The following is a 26,548-nucleotide window of genomic DNA, read 5'->3' on the forward strand; positions in this document are numbered from 1 at the left end:
TTGCAAAAGACAGTAGATAGAATAATTCCTTTTTCCTTTTTGCTTAGAGACCTATCCATTTTCCACCTTGAAGAAGTTAAAATGTAGGAAAATTCACTAAACTTACTCTAAGGAAGCTTTTTTCATGTAGTATATTAAGGTAGCATGGCCAAGCGGTCTAAGGCGCTGGATTAAGGCTCCAGTCTCTTCAGAGGCGTGGGTTCAAACCCCACTGCTGCCAGTAGTTCTTCAGAACCTTTTGATCTAATTCAAATGATTTTGTATTTGCATCAGTGTGTGGATTTCTGTTTAGGAAAAGACAGTTGATAGAATCATTGGTTTTTCCTATTGTTTAGAGACTTAACCATTTTACAACAGACCTGTAGGTTCAAATCCCACTGCTGCCAGTAGTAAGAGTTCCTTAAAACCTTTTTATCTTATTCTTATAACTATGCTAACATACAAAATTAGCATATGCTTTAATCCCACTGCTGCCAGTATTATGAGGTCTTGAAATGTTTTTGTACTTATTCTTATGATTTTGCTAACATGCAAATTAGCATGTGATCTAATCTTCTTTTGTATTTGTATGATTTTTCGGTTTTCAGTTAAGATAAAGACCGTTGATAGAATCATTGGTTTTTCCTAATGTTTAGAGACATGCCCTTTTTCCAACATGCACTAATTTTAAATGTTGTCAAATGTACTTCACTTACTCTAAGGAAGCCTACTTAATCATGCTGAGTATGACTCAGCAGTATGAGTTCTTGAAAATCTTTTGATCTTATTCTTATAATTATGAAAACAGACAAAATTTGCATGTGCTTTCATCCCACTGCTGCCAGTATGATATGTGCTTGAAAATTGTTTTGAACTTACTCTTATGATTTTACTAACATACAAACTTACATGTGTTTTAATCTTCTTTTGTATTTGCTTAAGTGTTTTCTTTCTGGTTAAGATAAAAACAGTTGATAGAATTATTGTTTTTTTCCTAATATTTAGAGACATGTCTGTCATGATATGTACTTTTGCCCTGTCCTGTATTTGAATAATATGCCATTTGATGTATGTAACTGTTCTCTGGTTTCTATTAGCTGTAATTTATGTATTTTCTTGTGCTGGGAGTTCACCTGTAACAATATGTCTCCTTCCCCCAATACTTGCAGCCCTAAGCTATAATGTAATTAAGGTTTGTCAACACCACTAGTGAAGAATAGCCATTCTTTCTCACAGCAGGTGGCTAGTCATATGTACATACTAGATAGACTAAGAGGAGCCAACCAGTCTAGAATCTTCAGGTGGACCCAACCATTGAATAGAAGGTGTGACCCCTACCCCCCTTCATGAGCGGATCCCAGGAGCTCAGATAATCCATTCTTATTTTTGAGATCAGATGTGAGTTGATCCTTAAAGGGGAAGGAGTGGGGATTCTTAGCTGAGGCAAGACCCCACGTCCATCTGTGACTGCGGAAGCGTACGGGATGAGACTTGAGCTGAGGACATATCTCGTCGTTCGTGAGATTGTTTTGGGATCCCTTGGACTCATGTGGACTATTGCTTTGTTAGCTGGCACAAGGATTATCTGGAGGTGCCCCCGAATCTGTTCTGTTGGACTCGTGGAAGGACTATTGTTTCGTTTATCGGGTGCGGGATTACTGGAAAGCACCTCCAGATCTGTTTATTTACTTGGGCTTATTGTGGACTTCTGGTGGACTTGAAGGACATTATGGATATTTGATGTTGTATGCTCCCTGCTTTAATAAATCTCATTGGATCATCCCTCGGCCTGTTGTCCCTTCCTGCTCTGCTGTACACCCCGTCACAAACTGGTTGGCAGCAGTGGGATCAGAGCATAAGGAATGGAGGACAAAGGCCCATCAACATTGGGAACCAGCACCGCAGAGTACAAGAGCTGGACTGCGATGAACCTACAAACAAAGGCCCATGAAGTAGGAGTCCGTTTTAAAGGACTCTCCAAGGAGCAGCTAATTGAGGCTTTGGAAGGAGTTCGCCTGCAAGATGACACTGAGGAAGGATCCTCACAGCAAATGGAGGAAAGACTGCAGCCGGAGGTAAATACCCAAAAAAGTCAGTGGGTTGTGTGGTACGAGGAGGAGTTGGCATTTGTGGGAGAAGAGGCCACCATAGACGATAAGAGGAAGGCCATTCACAGAGCTCAGGAGATGGCATTGCTGGAGCAGATCGCTTTGGAAGCAGCTAGAAGCTCCAGACAGACTGTAACCTCAGCACCCACCATGAGGGAACTCCCCAGAGTGTCCCACAAAGACTTTAAGCCCTTTAATGAGGCTGCAGGCGACATTGAGGGCTTCTTCCAGGACTTTGAGCATCAGTGTTGATTAATGGAAGTCCCGGAAAGGGAGCGAGTTCGACATCTTGTGGGGTTCTTAGAGGGTGGAGCTGCTGAAGCCTATAGAGCTATGGACCCTCGGGGGAACTGTGAGTATGCGGCGATTAAACAGACTATTCTAGAACATTATGCTATGTTAAACCTTGTTATCTTATTCTTATAATTATGCTAACATACACAATTAGCATATGCTTTAATCCCACTGCTGCCAGTATTATGCGGTCTTGAAATGTTTTTGTACTTATTCTTATGATTTTGCTAACATGCAAATTAACATGTAATTTAATCTTTTGTATTTGTATAATTTTGCGGTTTTCAGTTAAGATAAGGAATCGTAAAAATCATGCTGTTAAAGGTAGCATGGCCGAGTGGTCTAAGGCGCTGGACTTAGGCTCCAGTCTCTTTGGAGGCGTGGGTTCAAATCCCACTGCTGCCAGTGTATTTCTACTTTGAAACTTTTTAGCTTATATTTATGATTTTGCTAATAGAAAAATTAGCATGTGTTTTATTATTTTGTATTTGTATGCGTCCATGCTTTGCTGTTTTGCAAAAGACAGTAGATAGAATCATTGCTTTTTCCTTTTTGCTTAGAGACCTATCCATTTTCCACCTTGAAGAAGTTAAACTGTAGGAAAATTCACTAAACTTACTCTAAGGAAGCTTTTTTTATGTAGTATATTAGGGTAGCATGGCCGAGCGGTCTAAGGCGCTGGATTAAGGCTCCAGTCTCTTCAGAGGCGTGGGTTCAAATCCCACTGCTGCCAGTAGGTCTTCAGAACATTTTGATCTAATTCAAATGATTTTGTATTTGCATGAGTGTGTGGGTTTCTGTTTAGGAAAAGACAGTTGATAGAATCATTGTTTTTTCCTATTGTTTAGAGACTTAACCATTTTACAACTGACCTGTAGGTTTAAATCCCACTGCTGCCAGTAGTAAGAGTTCCTTAAAACCTTTTTATCTTATTCTTATACATACGCTAATATACAAAATTAGCATATGCTTTAATCCCACTGCTGCCAGTATTATGCGGTCTTGAAATGTTTTTGTACTTATTCTTATGATTTTGCTAACATGCAAATTAACATGTGATTTAATCTTTTGTATTTGTATAATTTTGTGGTTTTCAGTTAAGATAAGGAATCTTAAAAATCATGCTGCTAAAGGTAGCATGGCCGAGCGGTCTAAGGCGCTGGATTAAGGCTCCAGTCTCTTCAGAGGCGTGGGTTCAAATCCCACTGCTGCCAGTGTATTTCTACTTTGAAACTTTTTAGCTTATATTTATGATTTTGCTAATAGAAAAATTAGCATGTGTTTTATTATTTTGTATTTGTATGAGTCCATGCTTTGCTGCTTTGCAAAAGACAGTAGATAGAATCATTGCTTTTTGCTTAGAGACCTATCCATTTTCCACCTTGAAGAAGTTAAAATGTAGGAAAATTCACTAAACTTACTCTAAGGAAGCTTTTTTTTATGTAGTATATTAGGGTAGCATGGCCGAGCGGTCTAAGGCGCTGGATTAAGCCTCCAGTCTCTTCAGAGGCGTGGGTTCAAATCCCACTGCTGCCAGTAGGTCTTCAGAACATTTTGATCTAATTCAAATGATTTTGTATTTGCATGAGTGTGTGGGTTTCTGTTTAGGAAAAGACGGTTGATAGAATCATTGTTTTTTCCTATTGTTTAGAGTCTTAACCATTTTACAACTGACCTGTAGGTTTAAATCCCACTGCTGCCAGTAGTAAGAGTTCCTTAAAACCTTTTTATCTTATTCTTATACATACGCTAATATACAAAATTAGCATATGCTTTAATCCCACTGCTGCCAGTATTATGCGGTCTTGAAATGTATTTGTACTTATTCTTATGATTTTGCTAACATGCAAATTAACATGTGATTTAATCTTTTGCATTTGTATAATTTTGTGGTTTTCAGTTAAGATAAGGAATCTTAAAAACCATGCTGCTAAAGGTAGCATGGCCGAGCGGTCTAAGGCGCTGGATTAAGGCTCCAGTCTCTTCAGAGGCGTGGGTTCAAATCCCACTGCTGCCAGTAGGTCTTCAGAACCTTTTGATCTAATTCTTATGATTTTGTATTTGCATGAGTGTGTGGATTTCTGTTTAGGAAAAGACAGTTGATAGAATCATTGGTTTTTCCTATTGTTTAGAGACTTAACCATTTTACAACAGACCTGTAGGTTCAAATCCCACTGCTGCCAGTAGTAAGAGTTCCTTAAAACCTTTTTATCTTATTCTTATAACTATGCTAACATACAAAATTAGCATATGCTTTAATCCCACTGCTGCCAGTATTATGAGGTCTTGAAATGTTTTTGTACTTATTCTTATGATTTTGCTAACATGCAAATTAGCATGTGATCTAATCTTCTTTTGTATTTGTATGATTTTTCGGTTTTCGGTTAAGATAAAGACCGTTGATAGAATCATTGGTTTTTCCTAATGTTTAGAGACATGCCCTTTTTCCAACATGCACTAATTTTAAATGTTGTCAAATGTACTTCACTTACTCTAAGGAAGCCTACTTAATCATGCTGAGTATGACTCAGCAGTATGAGTTCTTGAAAATCTTTTGATCTTATTCTTATAATTATGAAAACAGACAAAATTTGCATGTGCTTTCATCCCACTGCTGCCAGTATGATATGTGCTTGAAAATTGTTTTGAACTTACTCTTATGATTTTACTAACATACAAACTTACATGTGTTTTAATCTTCTTTTGTATTTGCTTAAGTGTTTTCTTTCTGGTTAAGATAAAAACAGTTGATAGAATTATTGTTTTTTTCCTAATATTTAGAGACATGTCTGTCATGATATGTACTTTTGCCCTGTCCTGTATTTGAATAATATGCCATTTGATGTATGTAACTGTTCTCTGGTTTCTATTAGCTGTAATTTATGTATTTTCTTGTGCAGGGAGTTCACCTGTAACAATATGTCTCCTTCCCCCAATACTTGCAGCCCTAAGCTATAATGTAATTAAGGTTTGTCAACACCACTAGTGAAGAATAGCCATTCTTTCTCACAGCAGGTGGCTAGTCATATGTACATACTAGATAGACTAAGAGGAGCCTACCAGTCTAGAATCTTCAGGTGGACCCAACCATTGAATAGAAGGTGTGACCCCTACCCCCCTTCATGGGCGGATCCCAGGAGCTCAGATAATCCATTCTTATTTTTGAGATCAGATGTGAGTTGATCCTTAAAGGGGAAGGAGTGGGGATTCTTAGCTGAGGCAAGACCCCACGTCCATCTGTGACTGCGGAAGCGTACGGGATGAGACTTGAGCTGAGGACATATCTCGTCGTTCGTGAGATTGTTTTGGGATCCCTTGGACTCATGTGGACTATTGCTTTGTTAGCTGGTACAAGGATTATCTGGAGGTGCCCCCGAATCTGTTCTGTTGGACTCGTGGAAGGACTATTGTTTCGTTTATCGGGTGCGGGATTACTGGAAAGCACCTCCAGATCTGTTTATTTACTTGGGCTTATTGTGGACTTCTGGTGGACTTGAAGGACATTATGGATATTTGATGTTGTATGCTCCCTGCTTTAATAAATCTCATTGGATCATCCCTCGGCCTGTTGTCCCTTCCTGCTCTGCTGTACACCCCGTCACAAACTGGTTGGCAGCAGTGGGATCAGAGCATAAGGAATGGAGGACAAAGGCCCATCAACATTGGGAACCAGCACCGCAGAGTACAAGAGCTGGACTGCGATGAACCTACAAACAAAGGCCCATGAAGTAGGAGTCCGTTTTAAAGGACTCTCCAAGGAGCAGCTAATTGAGGCTTTGGAAGGAGTTCGCCTGCAAGATGACACTGAGGAAGGATCCTCACAGCAAATGGAGGAAAGACTGCAGCCGGAGGTAAATACCCAAAAAAGTCAGTGGGTTGTGTGGTACGAGGAGGAGTTGGCATTTCTGGGAGAAGAGGCCACCATAGACGATAAGAGGAAGGCCATTCACAGAGCTCAGGAGATGGCATTGCTGGAGCAGATCGCTTTGGAAGCAGCTAGAAGCTCCAGACAGACTGTAACCTCAGCACCCACCATGAGGGAACTCCCCAGAGTGTCCCACAAAGACTTTAAGCCCTTTAATGAGGCTGCAGGCGACATTGAGGGCTTCTTCCAGGACTTTGAGCATCAGTGTTGATTAATGGAAGTCCCGGAAAGGTAGCGAGTTCGACATCTTGTGGGGTTCTTAGAGGGTGGAGCTGCTGAAGCCTATAGAGCTATGGACCCTCGGGGGAACTGTGAGTATGCGGCGATTAAACAGACTATTCTAGAACATTATGCTATGTTAAACCTTGTTATCTTATTCTTATAATTATGCTAAAATACACAATTAGCATATGCTTTAATCCCACTGCTGCCAGTATTATGCGGTCTTGAAATGTTTTTGTACTTATTCTTATGATTTTGCTAACATGCAAATTAACATGTGATTTAATCTTTTGTATTTGTATAATTTTGCGGTTTTCAGTTAAGATAAGGAATCGTAGAAATCATGCTGTTAAAGGTAGCATGGCCGAGTGGTCTAAGGCGCTGGACCTATGCTCCAGTCTCTTTGGAGGCGTGGGTTCAAATCCCACTGCTGCCAGTGTATTTCTACTTTGAAACTTTTTAGCTTATATTTATGATTTTGCTAATAGAAAAATTAGCATGTGTTTTATTATTTTGTATTTGTATGCGTCCATGCTTTGCTGTTTTGCAAAAGACAGTAGATAGAATCATTGCTTTTTCCTTTTTGCTTAGAGACCTATCCATTTTCCACCTTGAAGAAGTTAAACTGTAGGAAAATTCATTAAACTTACTCTAAGGAAGCTTTTTTTATGTAGTATATTAGGGTAGCATGGCCGAGCGGTCTAAGGCGCTGGATTAAGGCTCCAGTCTCTTCAGAGGCGTGGGTTCAAATCCCACTGCTGCCAGTAGGTCTTCAGAACATTTTGATCTAATTCAAATGATTTTGTATTTGCATGAGTGTGTGGGTTTCTGTTTAGGAAAAGACAGTTGATAGAATCATTGTTTTTTCCTATTGTTTAGAGACTTAACCATTTTACAACTGACCTGTAGGTTTAAATCCCACTGCTGCCAGTAGTAAGAGTTCCTTAAAACCTTTTTATCTTATTCTTATACATACGCTAATATACAAAATTAGCATATGCTTTAATCCCACTGCTGCCAGTATTATGCGGTCTTGAAATGTTTTTGTACTTATTCTTATGATTTTGCTAACATGCAAATTAACATGTGATTTAATCTTTTGTATTTGTATAATTTTGTGGTTTTCAGTTAAGATAAGGAATCTTAAAAATCATGCTGCTAAAGGTAGCATGGCCGAGTGGTCTAAGGCGCTGGATTAAGGCTCCAGTCTCTTCAGAGGCGTGGGTTCAAATCCCACTGCTGCCAGTGTATTTCTACTTTGAAACTTTTTAGCTTATATTTATGATTTTGCTAATAGAAAAATTAGCATGTGTTTTATTATTTTGTATTTGTATGAGTCCATGCTTTGCTGCTTTGCAAAAGACAGTAGATAGAATCATTGCTTTTTGCTTAGAGACCTATCCATTTTCCACCTTGAAGAAGTTAAAATGTAGGAAAATTCACTAAACTTACTCTAAGGAAGCTTTTTCTATGTAGTATATTAGGGTAGCATGGCCGAGCGGTCTAAGGCGCTGGATTAAGGCTCCAGTCTCTTCAGAGGCGTGGGTTCAAATCCCACTGCTGCCAGTAGGTCTTCAGAACATTTTGATCTAATTCAAATGATTTTGTATTTGCATGAGTGTGTGGGTTTCTGTTTAGGAAAAGACAGTTGATAGAATCATTGTTTTTTCCTATTGTTTAGAGACTTAACCATTTTACAACAGACCTGTAGGTTTAAATCCCACTGCTGCCAGTAGTAAGAGTTCCTTAAAACCTTTTTATCTTATTCTTATAACTATGCTAACATACAAAATTAGCATATGCTTTAATCCCACTGCTGCCAGTATTATGAGGTCTTGAAATGTTTTTGTACTTATTCTTATGATTTTGCTAACATGCAAATTAGCATGTGATCTAATCTTCTTTTGTATTTGTATGATTTTTCGGTTTTCGGTTAAGATAAAGACCGTTGATAGAATCATTGGTTTTTCCTAATGTTTAGAGACATGCCCTTTTTCCAACATGCACTAATTTTAAATGTTGTCAAATGTACTTCACTTACTCTAAGGAAGCCTACTTAATCATGCTGAGTATGACTCAGCAGTATGAGTTCTTGAAAATCTTTTGATCTTATTCTTATAATTATGAAAACAGACAAAATTTGCATGTGCTTTCATCCCACTGCTGCCAGTATGATATGTGCTTGAAAATTGTTTTGAACTTACTCTTATGATTTTACTAACATACAAACTTACATGTGTTTTAATCTTCTTTTGTATTTGCTTAAGTGTTTTCTTTCTGGTTAAGATAAAGACAGTTGATAGAATCATTGTTTTTTCCTATTGTTTAGAGACTTAACCATTTTACAACTGACCTGTAGGTTTAAATCCCACTGCTGCCAGTAGTAAGAGTTCCTTAAAACCTTTTTATCTTATTCTTATACATACGCTAATATACAAAATTAGCATATGCTTTAATCCCACTGCTGCCAGTATTATGCGGTCTTGAAATGTTTTTGTACTTATTCTTATGATTTTGCTAACATGCAAATTAACATGTGATTTAATCTTTTGTATTTGTATAATTTTGTGGTTTTCAGTTAAGATAAGGAATCTTAAAAGTCATGCTGCTAAAGGTAGCATGGCCGAGCGGTCTAAGGCGCTGGATTAAGGCTCCAGTCTCTTCAGAGGCGTGGGTTCAAATCCCACTGCTGCCAGTGTATTTCTACTTTGAAACTTTTTAGCTTATATTCATGATTTTGCTAATAGAAAAATTAGCATGTGTTTTATTATTTTGTATTTGTATGAGTCCATGCTTTGCTGCTTTGCAAAAGACAGTAGATAGAATCATTGCTTTTTGCTTAGAGACCTATCCATTTTCCACCTTGAAGAAGTTAAAATGTAGGAAAATTCACTAAACTTACTCTAAGGAAGCTTTTTTTATGTAGTATATTAGGGTAGCATGGCCGAGCGGTCTAAGGCGCTGGATTAAGGCTCCAGTCTCTTCAGAGGCGTGGGTTCAAATCCCACTGCTGCCAGTAGGTCTTCAGAACATTTTGATCTAATTCAAATGATTTTGTATTTGCATGAGTGTGTGGGTTTCTGTTTAGGAAAAGACAGTTGATAGAATCATTGTTTTTTCCTATTGTTTAGAGACTTAACCATTTTACAACAGACCTGTAGGTTTAAATCCCACTGCTGCCAGTAGTAAGAGTTCCTTAAAACCTTTTTATCTTATTCTTATACATACGCTAATATACAAAATTAGCATATGCTTTAATCCCACTGCTGCCAGTATTATGCGGTCTTGAAATGTATTTGTACTTATTCTTATGATTTTGCTAACATGCAAATTAACATGTGATTTAATCTTTTGCATTTGTATAATTTTGTGGTTTTCAGTTAAGATAAGGAATCTTAAAAATCATGCTGCTAAAGGTAGCATGGCCGAGCGGTCTAAGGCGCTGGATTAAGGCTCCAGTCTCTTCAGAGGCGTGGGTTGAAATCCCACTGCTGCCAGTAGGTCTTCAGAACCTTTTGATCTAATTCTTATGATTTTGTATTTGCATGAGTGTGTGGATTTCTGTTTAGGAAAAGACAGTTGATAGAATCATTGGTTTTTCCTATTGTTTAGAGACTTAACCATTTTACAACAGACCTGTAGGTTCAAATCCCACTGCTGCCAGTAGTAAGAGTTCCTTAAAACCTTTTTATCTTATTCTTATAACTATGCTAACATACAAAATTAGCATATGCTTTAATCCCACTGCTGCCAGTATTATGAGGTCTTGAAATGTTTTTGTACTTATTCTTATGATTTTGCTAACATGCAAATTAGCATGTGATCTAATCTTCTTTTGTATTTGTATGATTTTTCGGTTTTCGGTTAAGATAAAGACCGTTGATAGAATCATTGGTTTTTCCTAATGTTTAGAGACATGCCCTTTTTCCAACATGCACTAATTTTAAATGTTGTCAAATGTACTTCACTTACTCTAAGGAAGCCTACTTAATCATGCTGAGTATGACTCAGCAGTATGAGTTCTTGAAAATCTTTTGATCTTATTCTTATAATTATGAAAACAGACAAAATTTGCATGTGCTTTCATCCCACTGCTGCCAGTATGATATGTGCTTGAAAATTGTTTTGAACTTACTCTTATGATTTTACTAACATACAAACGTACATGTGTTTTAATCTTCTTTTGTATTTGCTTAAGTGTTTTCTTTCTGGTTAAGATAAAAACAGTTGATAGAATTATTGTTTTTTTCCTAATATTTAGAGACATGTCTGTCATGATATGTACTTTTGCCCTGTCCTGTATTTGAATAATATGCCATTTGATGTATGTAACTGTTCTCTGGTTTCTATTAGCTGTAATTTATGTATTTTCTTGTGCAGGTAGTTCACCTGTAACAATATGTCTCCTTCCCCCAATACTTGCAGCCCTAAGCTATAATGTAATTAAGGTTTGTCAACACCACTAGTGAAGAATAGCCATTCTTTCTCACAGCAGGTGGCTAGTCATATGTACATACTAGATAGACTAAGAGGAGCCGACCAGTCTAGAATCTTCAGGTGGACCCAACCATTGAATAGAAGGTGTGACCCCTACCCCCCTTCATGGGCGGATCCCAGGAGCTCAGATAATCCATTCTTATTTTTGAGATCAGATGTGAGTTGATCCTTAAAGGGGAAGGAGTGGGGATTCTTAGCTGAGGCAAGACCCCACGTCCATCTGTGACTGCGGAAGCGTACGGGATGAGACTTGAGCTGAGGACATATCTCGTCGTTCGTGAGATTGTTTTGGGATCCCTTGGACTCATGTGGACTATTGCTTTGTTAGCTGGTACAAGGATTATCTGGAGGTGCCCCCGAATCTGTTCTGTTGGACTCGTGGAAGGACTATTGTTTCGTTTATCGGGTGCGGGATTACTGGAAAGCACCTCCAGATCTGTTTATTTACTTGGGCTTATTGTGGACTTCTGGTGGACTTGAAGGACATTATGGATATTTGATGTTGTATGCTCCCTGCTTTAATAAATCTCATTGGATCATCCCTCGGCCTGTTGTCCCTTCCTGCTCTGCTGTACACCCCGTCACAAACTGGTTGGCAGCAGTGGGATCAGAGCATAAGGAATGGAGGACAAAGGCCCATCAACATTGGGAACCAGCACCGCAGAGTACAAGAGCTGGACTGCGATGAACCTACAAACAAAGGCCCATGAAGTAGGAGTCCGTTTTAAAGGACTCTCCAAGGAGCAGCTAATTGAGGCTTTGGAAGGAGTTCGCCTGCAAGATGACACTGAGGAAGGATCCTCACAGCAAATGGAGGAAAGACTGCAGCCGGAGGTAAATACCCAAAAAAGTCAGTGGGTTGTGTGGTACGAGGAGGAGTTGGCATTTCTGGGAGAAGAGGCCACCATAGACGATAAGAGGAAGGCCATTCACAGAGCTCAGGAGATGGCATTGCTGGAGCAGATCGCTTTGGAAGCAGCTAGAAGCTCCAGACAGACTGTAACCTCAGCACCCACCATGAGGGAACTCCCCAGAGTGTCCCACAAAGACTTTAAGCCCTTTAATGAGGCTGCAGGCGACATTGAGGGCTTCTTCCAGGACTTTGAGCATCAGTGTTGATTAATGGAAGTCCCGGAAAGGTAGCGAGTTCGACATCTTGTGGGGTTCTTAGAGGGTGGAGCTGCTGAAGCCTATAGAGCTATGGACCCTCGGGGGAACTGTGAGTATGCGGCGATTAAACAGACTATTCTAGAACATTATGCTATGTTAAACCTTGTTATCTTATTCTTATAATTATGCTAAAATACACAATTAGCATATGCTTTAATCCCACTGCTGCCAGTATTATGCGGTCTTGAAATGTTTTTGTACTTATTCTTATGATTTTGCTAACATGCAAATTAACATGTGATTTAATCTTTTGTATTTGTATAATTTTGCGGTTTTCAGTTAAGATAAGGAATCGTAGAAATCATGCTGTTAAAGGTAGCATGGCCGAGTGGTCTAAGGCGCTGGACCTATGCTCCAGTCTCTTTGGAGGCGTGGGTTCAAATCCCACTGCTGCCAGTGTATTTCTACTTTGAAACTTTTTAGCTTATATTTATGATTTTGCTAATAGAAAAATTAGCATGTGTTTTATTATTTTGTATTTGTATGCGTCCATGCTTTGCTGTTTTGCAAAAGACAGTAGATAGAATCATTGCTTTTTCCTTTTTGCTTAGAGACCTATCCATTTTCCACCTTGAAGAAGTTAAACTGTAGGAAAATTCATTAAACTTACTCTAAGGAAGCTTTTTTTATGTAGTATATTAGGGTAGCATGGCCGAGCGGTCTAAGGCGCTGGATTAAGGCTCCAGTCTCTTCAGAGGCGTGGGTTCAAATCCCACTGCTGCCAGTAGGTCTTCAGAACATTTTGATCTAATTCAAATGATTTTGTATTTGCATGAGTGTGTGGGTTTCTGTTTAGGAAAAGACAGTTGATAGAATCATTGTTTTTTCCTATTGTTTAGAGACTTAACCATTTTACAACTGACCTGTAGGTTTAAATCCCACTGCTGCCAGTAGTAAGAGTTCCTTAAAACCTTTTTATCTTATTCTTATACATACGCTAATATACAAAATTAGCATATGCTTTAATCCCACTGCTGCCAGTATTATGCGGTCTTGAAATGTTTTTGTACTTATTCTTATGATTTTGCTAACATGCAAATTAACATGTGATTTAATCTTTTGTATTTGTATAATTTTGTGGTTTTCAGTTAAGATAAGGAATCTTAAAAATCATGCTGCTAAAGGTAGCATGGCCGAGTGGTCTAAGGCGCTGGATTAAGGCTCCAGTCTCTTCAGAGGCGTGGGTTCAAATCCCACTGCTGCCAGTGTATTTCTACTTTGAAACTTTTTAGCTTATATTTATGATTTTGCTAATAGAAAAATTAGCATGTGTTTTATTATTTTGTATTTGTATGAGTCCATGCTTTGCTGCTTTGCAAAAGACAGTAGATAGAATCATTGCTTTTTGCTTAGAGACCTATCCATTTTCCACCTTGAAGAAGTTAAAATGTAGGAAAATTCACTAAACTTACTCTAAGGAAGCTTTTTCTATGTAGTATATTAGGGTAGCATGGCCGAGCGGTCTAAGGCGCTGGATTAAGGCTCCAGTCTCTTCAGAGGCGTGGGTTCAAATCCCACTGCTGCCAGTAGGTCTTCAGAACATTTTGATCTAATTCAAATGATTTTGTATTTGCATGAGTGTGTGGGTTTCTGTTTAGGAAAAGACAGTTGATAGAATCATTGTTTTTTCCTATTGTTTAGAGACTTAACCATTTTACAACAGACCTGTAGGTTTAAATCCCACTGCTGCCAGTAGTAAGAGTTCCTTAAAACCTTTTTATCTTATTCTTATAACTATGCTAACATACAAAATTAGCATATGCTTTAATCCCACTGCTGCCAGTATTATGAGGTCTTGAAATGTTTTTGTACTTATTCTTATGATTTTGCTAACATGCAAATTAGCATGTGATCTAATCTTCTTTTGTATTTGTATGATTTTTCGGTTTTCGGTTAAGATAAAGACCGTTGATAGAATCATTGGTTTTTCCTAATGTTTAGAGACATGCCCTTTTTCCAACATGCACTAATTTTAAATGTTGTCAAATGTACTTCACTTACTCTAAGGAAGCCTACTTAATCATGCTGAGTATGACTCAGCAGTATGAGTTCTTGAAAATCTTTTGATCTTATTCTTATAATTATGAAAACAGACAAAATTTGCATGTGCTTTCATCCCACTGCTGCCAGTATGATATGTGCTTGAAAATTGTTTTGAACTTACTCTTATGATTTTACTAACATACAAACTTACATGTGTTTTAATCTTCTTTTGTATTTGCTTAAGTGTTTTCTTTCTGGTTAAGATAAAGACAGTTGATAGAATCATTGTTTTTTCCTATTGTTTAGAGACTTAACCATTTTACAACTGACCTGTAGGTTTAAATCCCACTGCTGCCAGTAGTAAGAGTTCCTTAAAACCTTTTTATCTTATTCTTATACATACGCTAATATACAAAATTAGCATATGCTTTAATCCCACTGCTGCCAGTATTATGCGGTCTTGAAATGTTTTTGTACTTATTCTTATGATTTTGCTAACATGCAAATTAACATGTGATTTAATCTTTTGTATTTGTATAATTTTGTGGTTTTCAGTTAAGATAAGGAATCTTAAAAGTCATGCTGCTAAAGGTAGCATGGCCGAGCGGTCTAAGGCGCTGGATTAAGGCTCCAGTCTCTTCAGAGGCGTGGGTTCAAATCCCACTGCTGCCAGTGTATTTCTACTTTGAAACTTTTTAGCTTATATTCATGATTTTGCTAATAGAAAAATTAGCATGTGTTTTATTATTTTGTATTTGTATGAGTCCATGCTTTGCTGCTTTGCAAAAGACAGTAGATAGAATCATTGCTTTTTGCTTAGAGACCTATCCATTTTCCACCTTGAAGAAGTTAAAATGTAGGAAAATTCACTAAACTTACTCTAAGGAAGCTTTTTTTATGTAGTATATTAGGGTAGCATGGCCGAGCGGTCTAAGGCGCTGGATTAAGGCTCCAGTCTCTTCAGAGGCGTGGGTTCAAATCCCACTGCTGCCAGTAGGTCTTCAGAACATTTTGATCTAATTCAAATGATTTTGTATTTGCATGAGTGTGTGGGTTTCTGTTTAGGAAAAGACAGTTGATAGAATCATTGTTTTTTCCTATTGTTTAGAGACTTAACCATTTTACAACAGACCTGTAGGTTTAAATCCCACTGCTGCCAGTAGTAAGAGTTCCTTAAAACCTTTTTATCTTATTCTTATACATACGCTAATATACAAAATTAGCATATGCTTTAATCCCACTGCTGCCAGTATTATGCGGTCTTGAAATGTATTTGTACTTATTCTTATGATTTTGCTAACATGCAAATTAACATGTGATTTAATCTTTTGCATTTGTATAATTTTGTGGTTTTCAGTTAAGATAAGGAATCTTAAAAATCATGCTGCTAAAGGTAGCATGGCCGAGCGGTCTAAGGCGCTGGATTAAGGCTCCAGTCTCTTCAGAGGCGTGGGTTGAAATCCCACTGCTGCCAGTAGGTCTTCAGAACCTTTTGATCTAATTCTTATGATTTTGTATTTGCATGAGTGTGTGGATTTCTGTTTAGGAAAAGACAGTTGATAGAATCATTGGTTTTTCCTATTGTTTAGAGACTTAACCATTTTACAACAGACCTGTAGGTTCAAATCCCACTGCTGCCAGTAGTAAGAGTTCCTTAAAACCTTTTTATCTTATTCTTATAACTATGCTAACATACAAAATTAGCATATGCTTTAATCCCACTGCTGCCAGTATTATGAGGTCTTGAAATGTTTTTGTACTTATTCTTATGATTTTGCTAACATGCAAATTAGCATGTGATCTAATCTTCTTTTGTATTTGTATGATTTTTCGGTTTTCGGTTAAGATAAAGACCGTTGATAGAATCATTGGTTTTTCCTAATGTTTAGAGACATGCCCTTTTTCCAACATGCACTAATTTTAAATGTTGTCAAATGTACTTCACTTACTCTAAGGAAGCCTACTTAATCATGCTGAGTATGACTCAGCAGTATGAGTTCTTGAAAATCTTTTGATCTTATTCTTATAATTATGAAAACAGACAAAATTTGCATGTGCTTTCATCCCACTGCTGCCAGTATGATATGTGCTTGAAAATTGTTTTGAACTTACTCTTATGATTTTACTAACATACAAACGTACATGTGTTTTAATCTTCTTTTGTATTTGCTTAAGTGTTTTCTTTCTGGTTAAGATAAAAACAGTTGATAGAATTATTGTTTTTTTCCTAATATTTAGAGACATGTCTGTCATGATATGTACTTTTGCCCTGTCCTGTATTTGAATAATATGCCATTTGATGTATGTAACTGTTCTCTGGTTTCTATTAGCTGTAATTTATGTATTTTCTTGTGCAGGTAGTTCACCTGTAACAATATGTCTCCTTCCCCCAATACTTGCAGCCCTAAGCTATAATGTAATTAAGGTTTGTCAACACCACTAGTGAAGAATAGCCATTCTTTCTCACAGCAGGTGGCTAGTCATATGTACATACTAGATAGACTAAGAGGAGCCGACCAGTCTAGAATCTTCAGGTGGACCCAACCATTGAATAGAAGGTGTGACCCCTACCCCCCTTCATGGGCGGATCCCAGGAGCTCAGATAATCCATTCTTATTTTTGAGATCAGATGTGAGTTGATCCTTAAAGGGGAAGGAGTGGGGATTCTTAGCTGAGGCAAGACCCCATGTCCATCTGTGACTGCGGAAGCGTACGGGATGAGACTTGAGCTGAGGACATATCTCGTCGTTCGTGAGATTGTTTTGGGATCCCTTGGACTCATGTGGACTATTGCTTTGTTAGCTGGCACAAGGATTATCTGGAGGTGCCCCCGAATCTGTTCTGTTGGACTCGTGGAAGGACTATTGTTTCGTTTATCGGGTGCGGGATTACTGGAAAGCACCTCCAGATCTGTTTATTTACTTGGGCTTATTGTGGACTTCTGGTGGACTTGAAGGACATTATGGATATTTGATGTTGTATGCTCCCTGCTTTAATAAATCTCATTGGATCATCCCTCGGCCTGTTGTCCCTTCCTGCTCTGCTGTACACCCCGTCACAAACTGGTTGGCAGCAGTGGGATCAGAGCATAAGGAATGGAGGACAAAGGCCCATCAACATTGGGAACCAGCACCGCAGAGTACAAGAGCTGGACTGCGATGAACCTACAAACAAAGGCCCATGAAGTAGGAGTCCGTTTTAAAGGACTCTCCAAGGAGCAGCTAATTGAAGCTTTGGAAGGAGTTCGCCTGCAAGATGACACTGAGGAAGGATCCTCACAGCAAATGGAGGAAAGACTGCAGCCGGAGGTAAATACCCAAAAAAGTCAGTGGGTTGTGTGGTACGAGGAGGAGTTGGCATTTCTGGGAGAAGAGGCCACCATAGACGATAAGAGGAAGGCCATTCACAGAGCTCAGGAGATGGCATTGCTGGAGCAGATCGCTTTGGAAGCAGCTAGAAGCTCCAGACAGACTGTAACCTCAGCACCCACCATGAGGGAACTCCCCAGAGTGTCCCACAAAGACTTTAAGCCCTTTAATGAGGCTGCAGGCGACATTGAGGGCTTCTTCCAGGACTTTGAGCATCAGTGTTGATTAATGGAAGTCCCGGAAAGGGAGCGAGTTCGACATCTTGTGGGGTTCTTAGAGGGTGGAGCTGCTGAAGCCTATAGAGCTATGGACCCTCGGGGGAACTGTGAGTATGCGGCGATTAAACAGACTATTCTAGAACATTATGCTATGTTAAACCTTGTTATCTTATTCTTATAATTATGCTAACATACAAAATTAGCATATGCTTTAATCCCACTGCTGCCAGTATTATGCGGTCTTGAAATGTTTTTGTACTTATTCTTATGATTTTGCTAACATGCAAATTAACATGTGATTTAATCTTTTGTATTTGTATAATTTTGCGGTTTTCAGTTAAGATAAGGAATCGTAAAAATCATGCTGTTAATGGTAGCATGGCCGAGTGGTCTAAGGCGCTGGACTTAGGCTCCAGTCTCTTTGGAGGCGTGGGTTCAAATCCCACTGCTGCCAGTGTATTTCTACTTTGAAACTTTTTAGCTTATATTTATGATTTTGCTAATAGAAAAATTAGCATGTGTTTTATTATTTTGTATTTGTATGAGTCCATGCTTTGCTGTTTTGCAAAAGACAGTAGATAGAATCATTGCTTTTTGCTTAGAGACCTATCCATTTTCCACCTTGAAGAAGTTAAAATGTAGGAAAATTCACTAAACTTACTCTAAGGAAGCTTTTTTCATGTAGTACATTAGGGTAGCATGGCCGAGTGGTCTAAGGCGCTGGGTTAAGGCTCCAGTCTCTTCAGAGGCGTGGGTTCAAATCCCACTGCTGCCAGTAGGTCTTCAGAACCTTTTGATCTAATTCAAATGATTTTGTATTTGCATGAGTGTGTGGGTTTCTGTTTAGGAAAAGACAGTTGATAGAATCATTGTTTTTCCTATTGTTTAGAGACTTAACCATTTTACAACAGACCTGTAGGTTTAAATCCCTGCTGCCAGTAGTAAGAGTTCCTTAAAACCTTTTTATCTTATTCTTATACATACGCTAATATACAAAATTAGCATATGCTTTAATCCCACTGCTGCCAGTATTATGCGGTCTTGAAATGTTTTTGTACTTATTCTTATGATTTTGCTAACATGCAAATTAACATGTGATTTAATCTTTTGTATTTGTATAATTTTGTGGTTTTCAGTTAAGATAAGGAATCTTAAAAATCATGCTGCTAAAGGTAGCATGGCCGAGCGGTCTAAGGCGCTGGATTAAGGCTCCAGTCTCTTCAGAGGCGTGGGTTGAAATCCCACTGCTGCCAGTAGGTCTTCAGAACCTTTTGATCTAATTCTTATGATTTTGTATTTGCATGAGTGTGTGGATTTCTGTTTAGGAAAAGACAGTTGATAGAATCATTGGTTTTTCCTATTGTTTAGAGACTTAACCATTTTACAACAGACCTGTAGGTTCAAATCCCACTGCTGCCAGTAGTAAGAGTTCCTTAAAACCTTTTTATCTTATTCTTATAACTATGCTAACATACAAAATTAGCATATGCTTTAATCCCACTGCTGCCAGTATTATGAGGTCTTGAAATGTTTTTGTACTTATTCTTATGATTTTGCTAACATGCAAATTAGCATGTGATCTAATCTTCTTTTGTATTTGTATGATTTTTCGGTTTTCGGTTAAGATAAAGACCGTTGATAGAATCATTGGTTTTTCCTAATGTTTAGAGACATGCCCTTTTTCCAACATGCACTAATTTTAAATGTTGTCAAATGTACTTCACTTACTCTAAGGAAGCCTACTTAATCATGCTGAGTATGACTCAGCAGTATGAGTTCTTGAAAATCTTTTGATCTTATTCTTATAATTATGAAAACAGACAAAATTTGCATGTGCTTTCATCCCACTGCTGCCAGTATGATATGTGCTTGAAAATTGTTTTGAACTTACTCTTATGATTTTACTAACATACAAACTTACATGTGTTTTAATCTTCTTTTGTATTTGCTTAAGTGTTTTCTTTCTGGTTAAGATAAAAACAGTTGATATAATTATTGTTTTTTTCCTAATATTTAGAGACATGTCTGTCATGATATGTACTTTTGCCCTGTCCTGTATTTGAATAATATGCCATTTGATGTATGTAACTGTTCTCTGGTTTCTATTAGCTGTAATTTATGTATTTTCTTGTGCTGGGAGTTCACCTGTAACAATATGTCTCCTTCCCCCAATACTTGCAGCCCTAAGCTATAATGTAATTAAGGTTTGTCAACACCACTAGTGAAGAATAGCCATTCTTTCTCACAGCAGGTGGCTAGTCATATGTACATACTAGATAGACTAAGAGGAGCCAACCAGTCTAGAATCTTCAGGTGGACCCAACCATTGAATAGAAGGTGTGACCCCTACCCCCCTTCATGAGCGGATCCCAGGAGCTCAGATAATCCATTCTTATTTTTGAGATCAGATGTGAGTTGATCCTTAAAGGGGAAGGAGTGGGGATTCTTAGCTGAGGCAAGACCCCACGTCCATCTGTGACTGCGGAAGCGTACGGGATGAGACTTGAGCTGAGGACATATCTCGTCGTTCGTGAGATTGTTTTGGGATCCCTTGGACTCATGTGGACTATTGCTTTGTTAGCTGGCACAAGGATTATCGGGAGGTGCCCCCGAATCTGTTCTGTTGGACTCGTGGAAGGACTATTGTTTCGTTTATCGGGTGCGGGATTACTGGAAAGCACCTCCAGATCTGTTTATTTACTTGGGCTTATTGTGGACTTCTGGTGGACTTGAAGGACATTATGGATATTTGATGTTGTATGCTCCCTGCTTTAATAAATCTCATTGGATCATCCCTCGGCCTGTTGTCCCTTTCTGCTCTGCTGTACACCCCGTCACAAACTGGTTGGCAGCAGTGGGATCAGAGCATAAGGAATGGAGGACAAAGGCCCATCAACATTGGGAACCAGCACCGCAGAGTACAAGAGCTGGACTGCGATGAACCTACAAACAAAGGCCCATGAAGTAGGAGTCCGTTTTAAAGGACTCTCCAAGGAGCAGCTAATTGAGGCTTTGGAAGGAGTTCGCCTGCAAGATGACACTGAGGAAGGATCCTCACAGCAAATGGAGGAAAGACTGCAGCCGGAGGTAAATACCCAAAAAAGTCAGTGGGTTGTGTGGTACGAGGAGGAGTTGGCATTTCTGGGAGAAGAGGCCACCATAGACGATAAGAGGAAGGCCATTCACAGAGCTCAGGAGATGGCATTGCTGGAGCAGATCGCTTTGGAAGCAGCTAGAAGCTCCAGACAGACTGTAACCTCAGCACCCACCATGAGGGAACTCCCCAGAGTGTCCCACAAAGACTTTAAGCCCTTTAATGAGGCTGCAGGCGACATTGAGGGCTTCTTCCAGGACTTTGAGCATCAGTGTTGATTAATGGAAGTCCCGGAAAGGGAGCGAGTTCGACATCTTGTGGGGTTCTTAGAGGGTGGAGCTGCTGAAGCCTATAGAGCTATGGACCCTCGGGGGAACTGTGAGTATGCGGCGATTAAACAGACTATTCTAGAACATTATGCTATGTTAAACCTTGTTATCTTATTCTTATAATTATGCTAACATACACAATTAGCATATGCTTTAATCCCACTGCTGCCAGTATTATGCGGTCTTGAAATGTTTTTGTACTTATTCTTATGATTTTGCTAACATGCAAATTAACATGTGATTTAATCTTTTGTATTTGTATAATTTTGCGGTTTTCAGTTAAGATAAGGAATCGTAAAAACCATGCTGTTAAAGGTAGCATGGCCGAGTGGTCTAAGGCGCTGGACTTAGGCTCCAGTCTCTTTGGAGGCGTGGGTTCAAATCCCACTGCTGCCAGTGTATTTCTACTTTGAAACTTTTTAGCTTATATTTATGATTTTGCTAATAGAAAAATTAGCATGTGTTTTATTATTTTGTATTTGTATGCGTCCATGCTTTGCTGTTTTGCAAAAGACAGTAGATAGAATCATTGCTTTTTCCTTTTTGTTTAGAGACCTATCCATTTTCCACCTTGAAGAAGTTAAACTGTAGGAAAATTCACTAAACTTACTCTAAGGAAGCTTTTTTTATGTAGTATATTAGGGTAGCATGGCCGAGCGGTCTAAGGTGCTGGATTAAGGCTCCAGTCTCTTCAGAGGCGTGGGTTCAATTCCCACTGCTGCCTTCAGAACATTTTGATCTAATTCAAATGATTTTGTATTTGCATGAGTGTGTGGGTTTCTGTTTAGGAAAAGACAGTTGATAGAATCATTGTTTTTTCCTATTGTTTAGAGACTTAACCATTTTACAACTGTCCTGTAGGTTTAAATCCCACTGCTGCCAGTAGTAAGAGTTCCTTAAAACCTTTTTATCTTATTCTTATACATACGCTAATATACAAAATTAGCATATGCTTTAATCCCACTGCTGCCAGTATTATGCGGTCTTGAAATGTTTTTGTACTTATTCTTATGATTTTGCTAACATGCAAATTAACATGTGATTTAATCTTTTGTATTTGTATAATTTTGCGGTTTTCAGTTAAGATAAGGAATCGTAAAAATCATGCTGTTAAAGGTAGCATGGCCGAGTGGTCTAAGGCGCTGGACTTAGGCTCCAGTCTCTTTGGAGGCGTGGGTTCAAATCCCACTGCTGCCAGTGTATTTCTACTTTGAAACTTTTTAGCTTATATTTATGATTTTGCTAATAGAAAAATTAGCATGTGTTTTATTATTTTGTATTTGTATGCGTCCATGCTTTGCTGTTTTGCAAAAGACAGTAGATAGAATCATTGCTTTTTCCTTTTTGTTTAGAGACCTATCCATTTTCCACCTTGAAGAAGTTAAACTGTAGGAAAATTCACTAAACTTACTCTAAGGAAGCTTTTATTATGTAGTATATTAGGGTAGCATGGCCGAGCGGTCTAAGGCGCTGGATTAAGGCTCCAGTCTCTTCAGAGGCGTGGGTTCAAATCCCACTGCTGCCTTCAGAACATTTTGATCTAATTCAAATGATTTTGTATTTGCATGAGTGTGTGGGTTTCTGTTTAGGAAAAGACAGTTGATAGAATCATTGTTTTTTCCTATTGTTTAGAGACTTAACCATTTTACAACTGTCCTGTAGGTTTAAATCCCACTGCTGCCAGTAGTAAGAGTTCCTTAAAACCTTTTTATCTTATTCTTATACATACGCTAATATACAAAATTAGCATATGCTTTAATCCCACTGCTGCCAGTATTATGCGGTCTTGAAATGTTTTTGTACTTATTCTTATGATTTTGCTAACATGCAAATTAACATGTGATTTAATCGTTTGTATTTGTATAATTTTGTGGTTTTCAGTTAAGTTAAGGAATCTTAAAAATCATGCTGCTAAAGGTAGCATGGCCGAGCGGTCTAAGGCGCTGGATTAAGGCTCCAGTCTCTTCAGAGGCGTGGGTTCAAATCCCACTGCTGCCAGTGTATTTCTACTTTGAAACTTTTTAGCTTATATTTATGATTTTGCTAATAGAAAAATTAGCATGTGTTTTATTATTTTGTATTTGTATGAGTCCATGCTTTGCTGCTTTGCAAAAGACAGTAGATAGAATCATTGCTTTTTGCTTAGAGACCTATCCATTTTCCACCTTGAAGAAGTTAAAATGTAGGAAAATTCACTAAACTTACTCTAAGGAAGCTTTTTTTATGTAGTATATTAGGGTAGCATGGCCGAGCGGTCTAAGGCGCTGGATTAAGGCTCCAGTCTCTTCAGAGGAGTGGGTTCAAATCCCACTGCTGCCAGTAGGTCTTCAGAACATTTTGATCTAATTCAAATGATTTTGTATTTGCATGAGTGTGTGGGTTTCTGTTTAGGAAAAGACAGTTGATAGAATCATTGTTTTTTCCTATTGTTTAGAGACTTAACCATTTTACAACAGACCTGTAGGTTTAAATCCCACTGCTGCCAGTAGTAAGAGTTCCTTAAAACCTTTTTATCTTATTCTTATACATACGCTAATATACAAAATTAGCATATGCTTTAATCCCACTGCTGCCAGTATTATGCGGTCTTGAAATGTTTTTGTACTTATTCTTATGATTTTGCTAACATGCATCTTATTCTTATACATACGCTAATATACAAAATTAGCATATGCTTTAATCCCACTGCTGCCAGTATTATGCGGTCTTGAAATGTTTTTGTACTTATTCTTATGATTTTGCTAACATGCAAATTAACATGATTAAATCTTTTGCATTTGTATAATTTTGTGGTTTTCAGTTAAGATAAGGAATCTTAAAAATCATGCTGCTAAAGGTAGCATGGCCGAGCGGTCTAAGGCGCTGGATTAAGGCTCCAGTCTCTTCAGAGGCGTGGGTTCAAATCCCACTGCTGCCAGTAGGTCTTCAGAACCTTTTGATCTAATTCTTATGATTTTGTATTTGCATGAGTGTGTGGATTTCTGTTTAGGAAAAGACAGTTGATAGAATCATTGGTTTTTCCTATTGTTTAGAGACTTAACCATTTTACAACAGACCTGTAGGTTCAAATCCCACTGCTGCCAGTAGTAAGAGTTCCTTAAAACCTTTTTATCTTATTCTTATAACTATGCTAACATACAAAATTAGCATATGCTTTAATCCCACTGCTGCCAGTATTATGAGGTCTTGAAATGTTTTTGTACTTATTCTTATGATTTTGCTAACATGCAAATTAGCATGTGATCTAATCTTCTTTTGTATTTGTATGATTTTTCGGTTTTCGGTTAAGATAAAGACCGTTGATAGAATCATTGGTTTTTCCTAATGTTTAGAGACATGCCCTTTTTCCAACATGCACTAATTTTAAATGTTGTCAAATGTACTTCACTTACTCTAAGGAAGCCTACTTAATCATGCTGAGTATGACTCAGCAGTATGAGTTCTTGAAAATCTTTTGATCTTATTCTTATAATTATGAAAACAGACAAAATTTGCATGTGCTTTCATCCCACTGCTGCCAGTATGATATGTGCTTGAAAATTGTTTTGAACTTACTCTTATGATTTTACTAATATACAAACTTACATGTGTTTTAATCTTCTTTTGTATTTGCTTAAGTGTTTTCTTTCTGGTTAAGATAAAGACAGTTGATAGAATCATTGTTTTTTCCTATTGTTTAGAGACTTAACCGTTTTACAACTGACCTGTAGGTTTAAATCCCACTGCTGCCAGTAGTAAGAGTTCCTTAAAACCTTTTTATCTTATTCTTATACATACGCTAACATACAAAATTAGCATATGCTTTAATCCCACTGCTGCCAGTATTATGCGGTCTTGAAATGTTTTTGTACTTATTCTTATGATTTTGCTAACATGCAAATTAACATGTGATTTAATCTTTTGTATTTGTATAATTTTGTGGTTTTCAGTTAAGATAAGGAATCTTAAAAATCATGCTGCTAAAGGTAGCATGGCTGAGCGGTCTAAGGCGCTGGACTAAGGCTCCAGTCTCTTCAGAGGCGTGGGTTCAAATCCCACTGCTGCCAGTAGGTCTTCAGAACCTTTTGATCTAATTCTTATGATTTTGTATTTGCATGAGTGTGTGGATTTCTGTTTAGGAAAAGACAGTTGATAGAATCATTGGTTTTTCCTATTGTTTAGAGACCTAACCATTTTACAACAGACCTGTAGGTTCAAATCCCACTGCTGCCAGTAGTAAGAGTTCCTTAAAACCTTTTTATCTTATTCTTATAACTATGCTAACATACAAAATTAGCATATGCTTTAATCCCACTGCTGCCAGTATTATGAGGTCTTGAAATGTTTTTGTACTTATTCTTATGATTTTGCTAACATGCAAATTAGCATGTGATCTAATCTTCTTTTGTATTTGCATAATTTTTCGGTTTTCAGTTAAGATAAAGACCGTTGATAGAATCATTGGTTTTTCCTAATGTTTAGAGACATGCCCTTTTTCCAACATGCACTAATTTTAAATGTTGTCAAATGTACTTCACTTACTCTAAGGAAGCCTACTTAATCATGCTGAGTATGACTCAGCAGTATGAGTTCTTGAAAATCTTTTGATCTTATATATATAATTATGATAACAGACAAAATTTGCATGTGCTTTCATCCCACTGATGCCAGTATGATATGTGCTTGAAAATTGTTTTGAACTTACTCTTATGATTTTACTAACATACAAACTTACATGTGTTTTAATCTTCTTTTGTATTTGCTTAAGTGTTTTCTTTCTGGTTAAGATAAAAACAGTTGATAGAATTATTGTTTTTTTCCTAATATTTAGAGACATGTCTGTCATGATATGTACTTTTGCCCTGTCCTGTATTTGAATAATATGCCATTTGATGTATGTAACTGTTCTCTGGTTTCTATTAGCTGTAATTTATGTATTTTCTTGTGCTGGGAGTTCCCCTGTAACAATATGTCTCCTTCCCCCAATACTTGCAGCCCTAAGCTATAATGTAATTAAGGTTTGTCAACACCACTAGTGAAGAATAGCCATTCTTTCTCACAGCAGGTGGCTAGTCATATGTACATACTAGATAGACTTAGAGGAGCCGACCAGTCTAGAATCTTCAGGTGGACCCAACCATTGAATAGAAGGTGTGACCCCTACCCCCCTTCAAGGGCGGATTCCAGGAGCTCAGACAATCCATTCTTATTTTTGAGATCAGATGTGAGTTGATCCTTAAAGGGGAAGGAGTGGGGATTCTTAGCTGAGGCAAGACCCCACGTCCATCTGTGACTGCGGAAGCGAACGGGATGAGACTTGAGCTGAGGACATATCTCGTCGTTCGTGAGATTGTTTTGGGATCCCTTGGACTCATGTGGACT

At 38.1% G+C, this 26,548-nt stretch overlaps 21 non-coding genes across 21 annotated transcripts; all 21 read left to right on the forward strand.

The window, feature by feature from the left end:
• Positions 1-2,704: 2,704 nt before the first annotated feature.
• TRNAL-UAG (transfer RNA leucine (anticodon UAG)) lies at positions 2,705-2,786 on the forward strand. Its single transcript has one exon. It is a non-coding gene; the product is annotated as a tRNA-Leu (tRNA).
• A 246-nt stretch (positions 2,787-3,032) lies between these two features.
• On the forward strand, positions 3,033-3,114 carry TRNAL-AAG (transfer RNA leucine (anticodon AAG)). The gene has a single exon. It is a non-coding gene; the product is annotated as a tRNA-Leu (tRNA).
• A 399-nt stretch (positions 3,115-3,513) lies between these two features.
• On the forward strand, positions 3,514-3,595 carry TRNAL-AAG (transfer RNA leucine (anticodon AAG)). Its single transcript has one exon. It is a non-coding gene; the product is annotated as a tRNA-Leu (tRNA).
• Positions 3,596-4,316: 721 nt separating this feature from the next.
• Positions 4,317-4,398, forward strand: TRNAL-AAG (transfer RNA leucine (anticodon AAG)). Its single transcript has one exon. It is a non-coding gene; the product is annotated as a tRNA-Leu (tRNA).
• Positions 4,399-6,882: 2,484 nt separating this feature from the next.
• TRNAI-UAU (transfer RNA isoleucine (anticodon UAU)) lies at positions 6,883-6,964 on the forward strand. The gene has a single exon. It is a non-coding gene; the product is annotated as a tRNA-Ile (tRNA).
• Positions 6,965-7,210: 246 nt separating this feature from the next.
• TRNAL-AAG (transfer RNA leucine (anticodon AAG)) lies at positions 7,211-7,292 on the forward strand. Its single transcript has one exon. It is a non-coding gene; the product is annotated as a tRNA-Leu (tRNA).
• Positions 7,293-7,691: 399 nt separating this feature from the next.
• Positions 7,692-7,773, forward strand: TRNAL-AAG (transfer RNA leucine (anticodon AAG)). Its single transcript has one exon. It is a non-coding gene; the product is annotated as a tRNA-Leu (tRNA).
• Positions 7,774-8,012: 239 nt separating this feature from the next.
• On the forward strand, positions 8,013-8,094 carry TRNAL-AAG (transfer RNA leucine (anticodon AAG)). The gene has a single exon. It is a non-coding gene; the product is annotated as a tRNA-Leu (tRNA).
• A 1,047-nt stretch (positions 8,095-9,141) lies between these two features.
• On the forward strand, positions 9,142-9,223 carry TRNAL-AAG (transfer RNA leucine (anticodon AAG)). Its single transcript has one exon. It is a non-coding gene; the product is annotated as a tRNA-Leu (tRNA).
• Positions 9,224-9,462: 239 nt separating this feature from the next.
• On the forward strand, positions 9,463-9,544 carry TRNAL-AAG (transfer RNA leucine (anticodon AAG)). The gene has a single exon. It is a non-coding gene; the product is annotated as a tRNA-Leu (tRNA).
• Positions 9,545-12,509: 2,965 nt separating this feature from the next.
• Positions 12,510-12,591, forward strand: TRNAI-UAU (transfer RNA isoleucine (anticodon UAU)). The gene has a single exon. It is a non-coding gene; the product is annotated as a tRNA-Ile (tRNA).
• Positions 12,592-12,837: 246 nt separating this feature from the next.
• Positions 12,838-12,919, forward strand: TRNAL-AAG (transfer RNA leucine (anticodon AAG)). Its single transcript has one exon. It is a non-coding gene; the product is annotated as a tRNA-Leu (tRNA).
• A 399-nt stretch (positions 12,920-13,318) lies between these two features.
• On the forward strand, positions 13,319-13,400 carry TRNAL-AAG (transfer RNA leucine (anticodon AAG)). Its single transcript has one exon. It is a non-coding gene; the product is annotated as a tRNA-Leu (tRNA).
• Positions 13,401-13,639: 239 nt separating this feature from the next.
• TRNAL-AAG (transfer RNA leucine (anticodon AAG)) lies at positions 13,640-13,721 on the forward strand. Its single transcript has one exon. It is a non-coding gene; the product is annotated as a tRNA-Leu (tRNA).
• Positions 13,722-14,768: 1,047 nt separating this feature from the next.
• On the forward strand, positions 14,769-14,850 carry TRNAL-AAG (transfer RNA leucine (anticodon AAG)). The gene has a single exon. It is a non-coding gene; the product is annotated as a tRNA-Leu (tRNA).
• A 239-nt stretch (positions 14,851-15,089) lies between these two features.
• On the forward strand, positions 15,090-15,171 carry TRNAL-AAG (transfer RNA leucine (anticodon AAG)). The gene has a single exon. It is a non-coding gene; the product is annotated as a tRNA-Leu (tRNA).
• Positions 15,172-18,136: 2,965 nt separating this feature from the next.
• Positions 18,137-18,218, forward strand: TRNAL-UAG (transfer RNA leucine (anticodon UAG)). Its single transcript has one exon. It is a non-coding gene; the product is annotated as a tRNA-Leu (tRNA).
• A 3,283-nt stretch (positions 18,219-21,501) lies between these two features.
• TRNAL-UAG (transfer RNA leucine (anticodon UAG)) lies at positions 21,502-21,583 on the forward strand. Its single transcript has one exon. It is a non-coding gene; the product is annotated as a tRNA-Leu (tRNA).
• Positions 21,584-22,302: 719 nt separating this feature from the next.
• Positions 22,303-22,384, forward strand: TRNAL-UAG (transfer RNA leucine (anticodon UAG)). Its single transcript has one exon. It is a non-coding gene; the product is annotated as a tRNA-Leu (tRNA).
• A 719-nt stretch (positions 22,385-23,103) lies between these two features.
• Positions 23,104-23,185, forward strand: TRNAL-AAG (transfer RNA leucine (anticodon AAG)). The gene has a single exon. It is a non-coding gene; the product is annotated as a tRNA-Leu (tRNA).
• Positions 23,186-24,022: 837 nt separating this feature from the next.
• On the forward strand, positions 24,023-24,104 carry TRNAL-AAG (transfer RNA leucine (anticodon AAG)). The gene has a single exon. It is a non-coding gene; the product is annotated as a tRNA-Leu (tRNA).
• The last annotated feature ends 2,444 nt before the right edge of the window (positions 24,105-26,548 follow it).

This window comes from Ranitomeya imitator, chromosome 4 (genome assembly GCF_032444005.1).
Source record: "Ranitomeya imitator isolate aRanImi1 chromosome 4, aRanImi1.pri, whole genome shotgun sequence".
In the NCBI taxonomy this organism is placed as follows: Eukaryota; Metazoa; Chordata; class Amphibia; order Anura; family Dendrobatidae; genus Ranitomeya; species Ranitomeya imitator.